General features: G+C 41.4%; 1 long non-coding RNA gene across 1 annotated transcript; it reads right to left on the bottom strand.

Moving 5' to 3' along the window:
* Positions 1–2209: 2209 nt before the first annotated feature.
* Positions 2210–9470, bottom strand: LOC142489736 (uncharacterized). Its single transcript, XR_012799930.1, has 3 exons — positions 9232–9470; positions 6047–6155; positions 2210–3722 (listed from the first exon to the last, which is right to left on the bottom strand). It is a non-coding gene; the product is annotated as an uncharacterized LOC142489736 (long non-coding RNA).
* Between the last annotated feature and the right edge of the window lie 230 nt (positions 9471–9700).

Genomic DNA, 9700 nt, shown 5'->3' with positions numbered 1-9700 from the left:
TCAGCAACTCACAGCGCTGCAGGCGCAGATCGCTGAGCTCAAGACACAGCTTGCCAAAAAGGAGGAGAGAGAGAAGATGTCCGTCTGTCAAGTGGCTGGCCTGACACAGCGCTATGAGGTCAAAATGGCCAATGCCTGCAAATTATTGGACCACATAGCCCGTGATAAGGTCCGGCTGCAGCTGGAGCTGGACAATGCCCGGGAGGAGTACCGGCAGCTGCAGATCAGGAATGAAGAAGATTTAAGTTTTACTCTGAATCAGCTGAGAGATATGGAGTCGCGACTCAACTCCAAAGAAGCCGAACTGACAACTGCATTGAGTGTGAAAAGAAGTGCAGAAGGACAGCTTCAAGAGCTGAAAAATCAAATAGCTGGTCTTAATGAGATTTTAGGTGATACCATGAAACGGCAGTCACAAAAGGAGACCACGAAGAGTGAACTCTGTGTCCCCACTGACTCATGTGGAAAAGCTGCACCCGTCCTTTTTGCCTACGTTCCTGATATCTCTGCCCCTGCTTTTGGGTTGAACGCACCCATTCAGAGGTTCCTTGCCGCACCCAATGTACCTGTGGAGTACCCTCTGCCCACTGACAAGCCACCAGAGGTGGGTCACCTTGAGTCGCCGTTCCATCAAGGCCTCTGGGAAGAGCCTGGAGGATCGTCCGGAGAACACTCTTGAAAGGGGGGAGTAATGTCAGGGTCTCCTAGACCTGGAGCCTAGCCATAGTTCTTCTTTGTCCACCGGGTGTGCTGCTGCCTTCTGTTTCCTCTGGGTTCCTCTCTGTCCTGTCTTTCTTCTTGTTGCTCCTCTCTCTGTCTTATAGCTCTGCTTCCTGTCTGTTTTTCTTTGCCTTTGCTTGAAGTCAGACTCCTTATGCACATGCTTCTGATCCTGATCTGTTTTCTGTACCTGTACCTGTATTATAGAAGTCTGATCACAGTAAAAGCCCTTGCTGGTAATCTGGCTTGTCCCTGTTTGTTCCTGTTCTCAGTCCCTGCCCCCAGACCTGTCCTTGCTCCCCTGTCCTGTTCCAGTCTCCTCGTTGCCGACCTCTGCTTGTTACCTGACTTCGCTACCTGCCGCCTGCCTCGGACCTCTGCTTGTTTCCTGACTTCGCTACCTGCCGCCTGCCTCGGACCTCTGCTTGTTACCTGACTTTGCTACCTGCTGCCTGCCTCAGACCCCTGCTTGTGACCCCTACTACGCTCGTGCTGTTCCGGCCACTGAGATCCTACCCGCCACAGGAGTCTCCCGTGACAGTGCTGCATGTGGTAGGGGTTAGGAGCTTGTTCAGGTAGCTGGGTAGCTTGCCCATAAAGAATTTGAAGGCAAGACAGGAAAGGTGAACTTTGCGCCTAGACTCGAGTGATGACCAATCTAGTTCTTTGAGCATTTCGCAGTGATGTGTGTTATAGTTGCATTGGAGAACAAAACGACAAATTGAATTGTAGAGGGTGTCAAGTTTGCTAAGGTGGGTTTGAGGTGCCGAGCCATATACTATGTCTCCATAGTCAATAATTGGCATTAGCATCTGCTGTGCGATACGCTTTCTGACCAGGAGACTTAGGGAGGATTTGTTCCTGTAAAGTACCCCTAGTTTGGCATAGGTCTTGGTTGCCAGGGTATCAATGTGCATCCCGAATGTTAAGCAGAGTCAAACCATATGCCCAGGTATTTAAAACTAGTGACAGGGGTTAGGGTGGTGTTAGTGTTGGTTCTAATCTGGAGCTCAGTCGCTGGAAGCTTTAAAAATTTAGAAGAAGCAGCACCTGTTTTGGAACACGTATTAGACTTGATTGTGGTCTTTATAATTACAGGTGGTCCTCGCGATACGACGGTCCGTTATCCGTCGAACTGATTATCCGTCGCCGGTTAATGCATTCCGCTGAACGCATTATCCGACGCTCACTGCCACGGATTATCATACTGTAGGATCTGTAAACCAACGGTCCCCAATCGACTGTGGGTTGCGGAACGAATTCCGGCAGATAATCGATGATCACCTGTATATATATTTATTCACCAATTGCATTGTGCACTTATTGCCCCATGTAGTGTTGTTTGACACATAGTTTAAACTTTGTTGTATACATAATACCACTCAATAGCATATACTTTAGTTATTTATTTCATCACATATCACTATATAAGTTTTTGAGCACACTTAGTTTAGGGGTTAATTTAATATCAATTATTTCATTACGTGTCCAAGATGTGAAGCAATTTTATTTTATATCTTTTTAGATGTAACATATTTGACACAAGGTACAGACTTCCTTTAGAAATGACTGTAAAGCACAAGAAAACTGAAATCTATATGCAGTATTGTAATGTGAGCATTATGTAACCGCTCACATAATTCTGTCCATTGCTCTAAATAACCACACCCATCACTTCCTCTAAAGCAAAAACATAAATATATGGCACCTTGATACATAGACATAAAGATGCACATGTTACATTGCTTTTACCAGTAATACACAGGCATGTTTCACAGCCCCAATAACCTCACTGCCATAACTATTCTTTCTCTAAATGCATTATCACTATGTCACAAACATATGAGGTGTCACCCTACAGTAGGCTCAGTGACAAACCTTCAATATTTAAGGGAGAGAAAAAAGCTAAGAATTTGTTATGCATTTACCATTAAAAAAAATTACATATCACAATTCCCACATAACTTAGTTTTTAATTATTAATTATCTTTGTAAATTACACTCTCTTTTATACCATGTACTGTCTCCTAAAAATAAATCAACTACTTTTTTTATCCTGGTGAAGAACCCATAACATTAATTTTAATTACTGTAATCCTTTAATTAATAAATAATTTTTTAGATGACAAAATATGTTTAGATGTTATACTTTTGTCTTAAATTAGTTGGGGTATCACATGTATTAAGAAAACATTTTCATTATAGAATGGTATTAACGATAATGGACACGTAATAGGAAATATACCACAATCAACATTTTGCAAATAAAATAAACATATCCTAAAAACTGCTTAAAGATTCTGATTGATTTGCAATTTTACCTAACATCAAATAATTATTTACAGTATAGTATGTATGCCTAAGATGCTTAGTATTGTCATATTAAAAAAAAATCTTTTAACTAGATTTGTTCAAATTTAGCTTTCAGAGAATTTGGGGAGCGCAAGAAACCGAAAAAAATAAGAAAAATATATAGTGTAACTCCGTCTATCAGAGTGAACAAACGATCAAATAATACGGACTGCACTCTCACAAATTGGAGAAGAAAAACAAGCATCAAATCCATAGTTGGTCCTAATAGATGGTCAGAGGCCCCACGCTTAGATGCTCAGAATATGGTGTTGGAGTCCCATATGAAAAGGAAGACAACAATTTACTGCCGATGGTCATATCTATGTATTAAATAAAGTGAGTGCCAAATGGAAACTCACATGATACTTAGAAAATAAGGTATTGAAATACAGCAGGTTATCATCAAGGGTGTGTGGTGCAGCCTCATGGTCAGCAGCGTTTCCCTGTGTCTGAGTCTGGGAGCTTGTGCGCTGACAGCTCCCTCAGCACTCGGATGTCTCTGCTTTCCATCTTGCGACCCACGTGACCGGCGTGATGACATCTATCTCTTCGTGCAATGATGATGCCTGTCTGGACTCTACGCGTTTCGCTGTGTGCTTCGTCGGGAGTCAGCTTGTTCTTGTTCAAATTTTGCACTGATGTTTGCGAACCTGGATTTAAAAAAAAAAAAAAATGTGTATATTATTGATTGTTTTATTAAAGGGGGTTTTGTGGATAAAAAATAAAGAGGGTGGTTGGGGAGTTCCCAACACATTGTTAAAAATTCACGGAAATTGCAACGTCTGCAAACAAAAGTTGCCAAACACTAAAAGTCAATTTGCAAGTCACATTGCCCTAAATTCAGGTCACATGACCCCTTGAATACTGCCATTTTCAAGGAGAAAAAATGGTGACCCACATTTGAAGACATTTGTCGTTCTTAACGTTTAACCTTCTAAGTCAGTGTTTCCCAAATGGGGTTCCGTGGAACCCTGGTGTTCCACAGAGCAGTCCCAGGGGTTCCACCATGGCTCTCCTCCATCCCCCTCTCCCTCCACCCCCTCCCCCCCCCCCCCATAGCGGCTGTGGAGAGGGTAAGCAGCCATGAAGAGACAGGCTGTTTGCTCCACTGAGGCTCGTGTGGGAAGCCCCGGTTCTGCACGCTGCTCGTTCGGGGAAGATGCCGCTAGCGCAGCTGGCTGACCCGTGGCAAAAGCTGCCGGTGAAGAAAGTGGAGAGCGAGGTGCATGAGAAGGGAGCGCGAGGAGGGAGGGTGGGGAGGGTGGCGGTTACAGCTCGCGCTGGAGCAGGAGAGCAGTGACAGGAGAGGAAGGCGCGTGGGATATCTACTTATAAGGAAAGTGTATGGCAGTATAGGAAGGTGTGAGTGAGCAGGGGAGGTGTATAGGAAGGAGTGAGGGAAAGTGTATGGGAGAGTATAGGAGGGAGTGAGGGGAAGTGTATGGGAGAGTATAGGAAGGAGTGAGGGGAAGTGTATGGGAGAGTATAGGAAGGAGTGAGGGGAAGTGTATGGGAGAGTATAGGAAGGAGTGATGGGAAGTGTATAGGGGGAAGTGTATAGGAAGGAGTGAGGTGTGTGTATATGTGTATGTATATAGTATATATGTATGTATATATAAGTGTGTGTTGTATAGTAAAGGAGTAACACGTGTTTTGTAGAGCAGCATTTCCCAAATGGGGTTCCGTGGAACCCTGAGGTCTTTTAAAAATGTATTGGGACAGTGGGGGACTTATAAAAAAACCCTGGCGTCACGTGAGGTAAAATTAAGTGTTTTGCGAAAAAATTAAAAATTTACAAATTGCAGCCAACAGGAGGGACGGAGACACCAGCACCACTGCGGGCTCCCTTCCCCCTACACCATAATAATAAACAAAGCATCTGATTCTATAATTATCATATAAGTAGGAGTAAAACCTTATCATTTTTTTCACCTGACGGGGACATATACAGGGCAGCTGCATTTATTTATGGGACATGAAAGAGGACAAAACATGTAGTTGCCTTTCCCCTGGAAAAATGTAACTTTCAATTTAAAGGTATTTGATCTTGGACCAAGAATTTTTTTTGCCTACGGCGGATTTCTTTTATTTTTATTTTTTTTCTATGTGCCTAAAAATATTTAAGGGGTTCCATTTTGTTGTACAAAATAAAAAAGGGTTCCACGACTAAATTTAATTGGGAAACACTGTTCTAAGTAATTTGCACGGTGCAACTTTTATATCATGCATGTACTTATTTGCAATAACAAACAGCTTCTCAATCAGAGGAGTTCTCATAAAACACATAAGGGTCATTTAAGAAAGGGGAATCGGGTAAAACCCTTGAAAACCAGGACAATTTCCTAGCTGACCTTGTGTTTCTGCCAATCTGCATGTATGAAGCGTGTTCTGATGAGTTTTCTTCCCTGTGTGCCTGTGTTGCCCGAGCTAATGCTAATTGAACTATTAGGTGATTTACTATAGGAAAAACAGGTGTTTTATGGACACATTCCAAATTTTGCCCTGATGCAGCAATTAAAAATGCAGAGTTGTAAATCCTTAGGTACTTTATATACACTCTCTTTATTTTGCTATTTTTTTTGTCCGCCAGAGATGGTCTGAGGGCATCACTTTTCTAATAGTCATAAGTGTGGCTCCATTATACTGTATGTACAAAATATGTTTGGGGGATCCCAAACACAAACAGTGCATCAAAACCACAAACAAAACATCAATTTGCTAAAGTGTAGCCTGACAAGTAAATAAATGAAAGCAGTTCAATTGCAGAGATTTAAGACATCATTCTCAGTGGGTGTTGACCATTGCACATTTAATACGTAGCTGGTATATTCTTTCTGCAAATATAGATGCACTGTGACTACCTGAAAGAGCAGGTCTAGATCAGAAGTTGTAAAACGATGATATAAGTGCAGTCTCTATGAAGTCATGATGATCACAAGCAATATTGATGAATAATCAGCTGTGAAGCACTCACTTAGTTTTTTCTTTGCAGACTGAATGGCAGCAGGCGTGCTCCAATCCGGATCAAACGATGAGCAGGCGTGCTCCAATCCGGATCAAACGATGAGTACGTGTGCTCCAATCTGGATCAAACGATGAATAGAGGAAAAGAGGTGGGGGCGCACTGCCAATAACTCACCAAGAGTAGGTAAATAGCATGAAAAAATATATACATTTATTGGCACATGAACAGGATAAAAAACACACTAACGCGTTTCGCGCCGGATGGCACTTTGTCACTTTATTTTCTTATATCTATTATATGTAAAGAGCTTAATGTGAGGGCACTGCTAAATATTGTACCCGCTTTAATAAAATAGTACTACGTCAGAGTAATGGAAGATATACGTGTGTGTGTGTGTGTGTGTGTGTGTGTGTGTGTGTGTGTGTGTGTGTGTGTGTGTGTGTGTGTGTGTGTGTGTGTGTGTGTGTGTCATACAGTTTATGAAGTAAATAAAGTGTTAATGATGGTAAATTGTTTAAAGAAAAGAACACACAAACACAGATACGCATATCTATATATATTCTGTTTGATTTACTATCATTTGACAACACAGCCTATTGAATAATATGCCTTGTGCTCTCACTACATTCATTATATGTCACAGAATACAATTGAGTCTACATTTACTAGTGTATTTGTAAATGTGATACAAGCGCAGTGCATTCTCCTATTTACTATAAGACAAGCCCCGGTTAAATGTGTGAGTGCTAAAAGTGCCTCTTAGCAAAGAGCCCTACAGGCACCAGTTCTAGAATTTGAAACAGGTGAAAACATAGTTAACGATGCGTCAACGTCCATTGCTGTCCTGGGCATGAACACATTGGGGTATAAATGCTTAGAGGCGGTTTCCATGTTCACACCTACATGCTGGGGCAGGTTTTGTGTTGCATAACATAAGCAGTGCACTTGTCCCTAATTCATGTTCAAATTAATAAATGCCATGATTACCTTTCATTGTTGCCATGATGACATTGGAGAATATTGAGCCACTACCGCCATCTCAGAGGTGGCGGTCAAAAAAACGGGCTAATAATAGGTGTGAATTTTAATTAATTATGTAACGACGTACTATGGGTTTTTGTATTGCTGCGGCAGGGCATCGCTGTAGACACGCCCCCTTTTTGCGATATAATTACCTTGACGTTGCTAGTAGCGCCACCTGACGCGCTGCACGCAATCGCAGAAGTCAGTGCATTAAAAGCAACTTCACATGCCGACCAACGGCTGCACCAGGTACTTCAAATCATTTTCTAGGTTTTTTGCCCTCTTTCCCTCTCATACATACACTAGCCCCCATGTGTAGAAAGGTTGATGAATTGTTAGATGTGCTTTACCCCAATTTCTCAATACATTGAATAAGGTTGATAGTTGCCTTGCTGCAATGCATGAGAGGAATTACATTTCTATGATTCTCAACTGGTTTCTTCACTAATTAAAACTCCTTTAATGCTACAGCCCAAGAGAACTGGATCAGCTCTGAAGGCAGCATTCATTTGGCTATGGGTTTGATGTACAACATTACTGATAACATGAAACAGAGCAGGCGGGCACCATCAAAAAAGTATGTTCTTGCATGTCTTTACTGAAGAGGCCACAGCATTTTCTCTTGTGCTGAAACACTTCTGGTATTAGAAAAGTTAGATACTAAATATGTGCAAATATGTTGGGTTGTCGACCTCCTACATACAGTTATAATTGTTACTGCCCCAGTGTCCTTAAATCAAAATGTGAAAAGTCAAATGAATATTTACCCTGATAACAAAATAGTTCAGTAAATGTGCATGTACTTTTCAGTAATGGTCTTTATTGGATGTCCCTGCAATTTAATTGTTGAGCAGGGTTTAAATGGACACAATGGATAATAGTCCCATACATTAAATACTTATGAGTATGTTGTGCCTTCTGTTATAATATAAAATCCATCTATTCTGGTTGATGGGTTTTAACCTCACACAGAATACTTTAAACTCCATTTGGACTTGTGCCTACAATCACCTTAGCAAAGTCTCTTAAGTAACTGCGCTCAGCCTAATTAGTATGCATTATCAATTAACAAACTTAATAGCCGGCAGATTGATTAGATCCTCTGTTGCAGGGGCAGAGCTGAAGCGAAACAGAATGAAAAATCATTCCATGCATACACTGCAGCATTGTTATTTTCTAAGCTCCCCTCCTCCACATTTATTTAATTAATGTATACAGTACATACGGGTTTGAATGCCTTGTATACCAGTGCCTACTATATTTCCTTAATAACACTGATTCAAATAAAGAGGCTGATGCTCTCTACAGTCTCTATGCATACTAACTTTGAGATGTAATCCTGACCAAAATCAACTACAAACATCATATGAGAAAGTGACCAATTACATATATTATGCCCCCCCCCCCCCGTATAATAATCTAGTGACAACTTTAGTTGTATGTAATGCCAGTGTATCAATTTGCTACTTCCTCTCCCAGAATCCCCTGCTTGTGTAATCGTGAATGCTGGGTGACTGTCCTTCCCAAGTGAGGGCAGTGGCACCATAAAACTGTAATTAAAGCGTAATCTGCTTTTATCTGTCATGTTGTTCTATACTAGGCATTTGCTGTTGTACTTTCTCACAACTACTGTAGAAAGGTTCAAGGAACTTTAACATGGGGCATGCAGGAATATGGAGGATTGCCCTTTCAAAGGGTCAGTAATACTACTTATTGCACATTAATACAACACGTCTTTCTTTTTAATTGTTTATGGTTTCAATCCTTATGATGATATATGTATATATATATATATATATACCCTCTTTACTTTACCTCCGACTATAGAGCCTGTCACTGAGGTGGGGGCCTGAGTCCTGTAACTTGGAGATAACTCTTATAACGATGGTACACAGAGTGGGAAGCAGTAGTAGTTACACACAACAAAACCATAAGGAAGTATAACAAACTTTATATTACTTTATCTATAACTTGGAACAGGGATACATACACAGGGCTACCACATAACCACACAGTATTTCTGCATTCCTACTAAAACAAATCACTAACTCTGCGCCTCTATCTTTATATATTTTACAGTCACTGCACATTAGTTCACATACCCTGTTGATCAGAAAGGGTATTTGTACAATAACCTTTCGTTAACACTCTGGAATCAAACTGCTTCTTACAGTTAATTTGAAAACATAAACTGTGTTCCAGTGCAGGGGGATCTTTTTCTTTCCTCTGGCTTTTAAATCCTGATATTTCTCCTCTTAGCTGTTGCAGTGCTCCCTGAGGTGTCACTGTACTTTGTACTGCCAGCAAAATCCACCAATCTCCTCACTCCATGGCTCTGTCAGGTCCTTGCAGAGTGGTTCTCCCAGCAACCTCACCATATCAAAACAAACTGCCACTCCAGTCCCCTCAGCAATCCCTTTCCAACTGTCCCCAAATGTCATTCCACTGGCTAAGCACAGTCACATGGTCCAGTGGAATGTAATTCTTAAAGGGGCCATGTCTTGTGCTGATAGCAGACACAGGGGGTTACATATACTTCACCCACAAACCAAGTGTGACAAAGAAGGCTCAGCACTTCAGTATGTATTTCAAAAGCACAATACTTGCATTAAAAATTCCAACGTTTCAGTCCAGCTATGG

This window comes from Ascaphus truei, chromosome 1 (assembly GCF_040206685.1).
Source record: "Ascaphus truei isolate aAscTru1 chromosome 1, aAscTru1.hap1, whole genome shotgun sequence".
Classification (NCBI taxonomy): Eukaryota; Metazoa; Chordata; class Amphibia; order Anura; family Ascaphidae; genus Ascaphus; species Ascaphus truei.
This window is presented reverse-complemented; position numbering and strand designations above follow the sequence as displayed.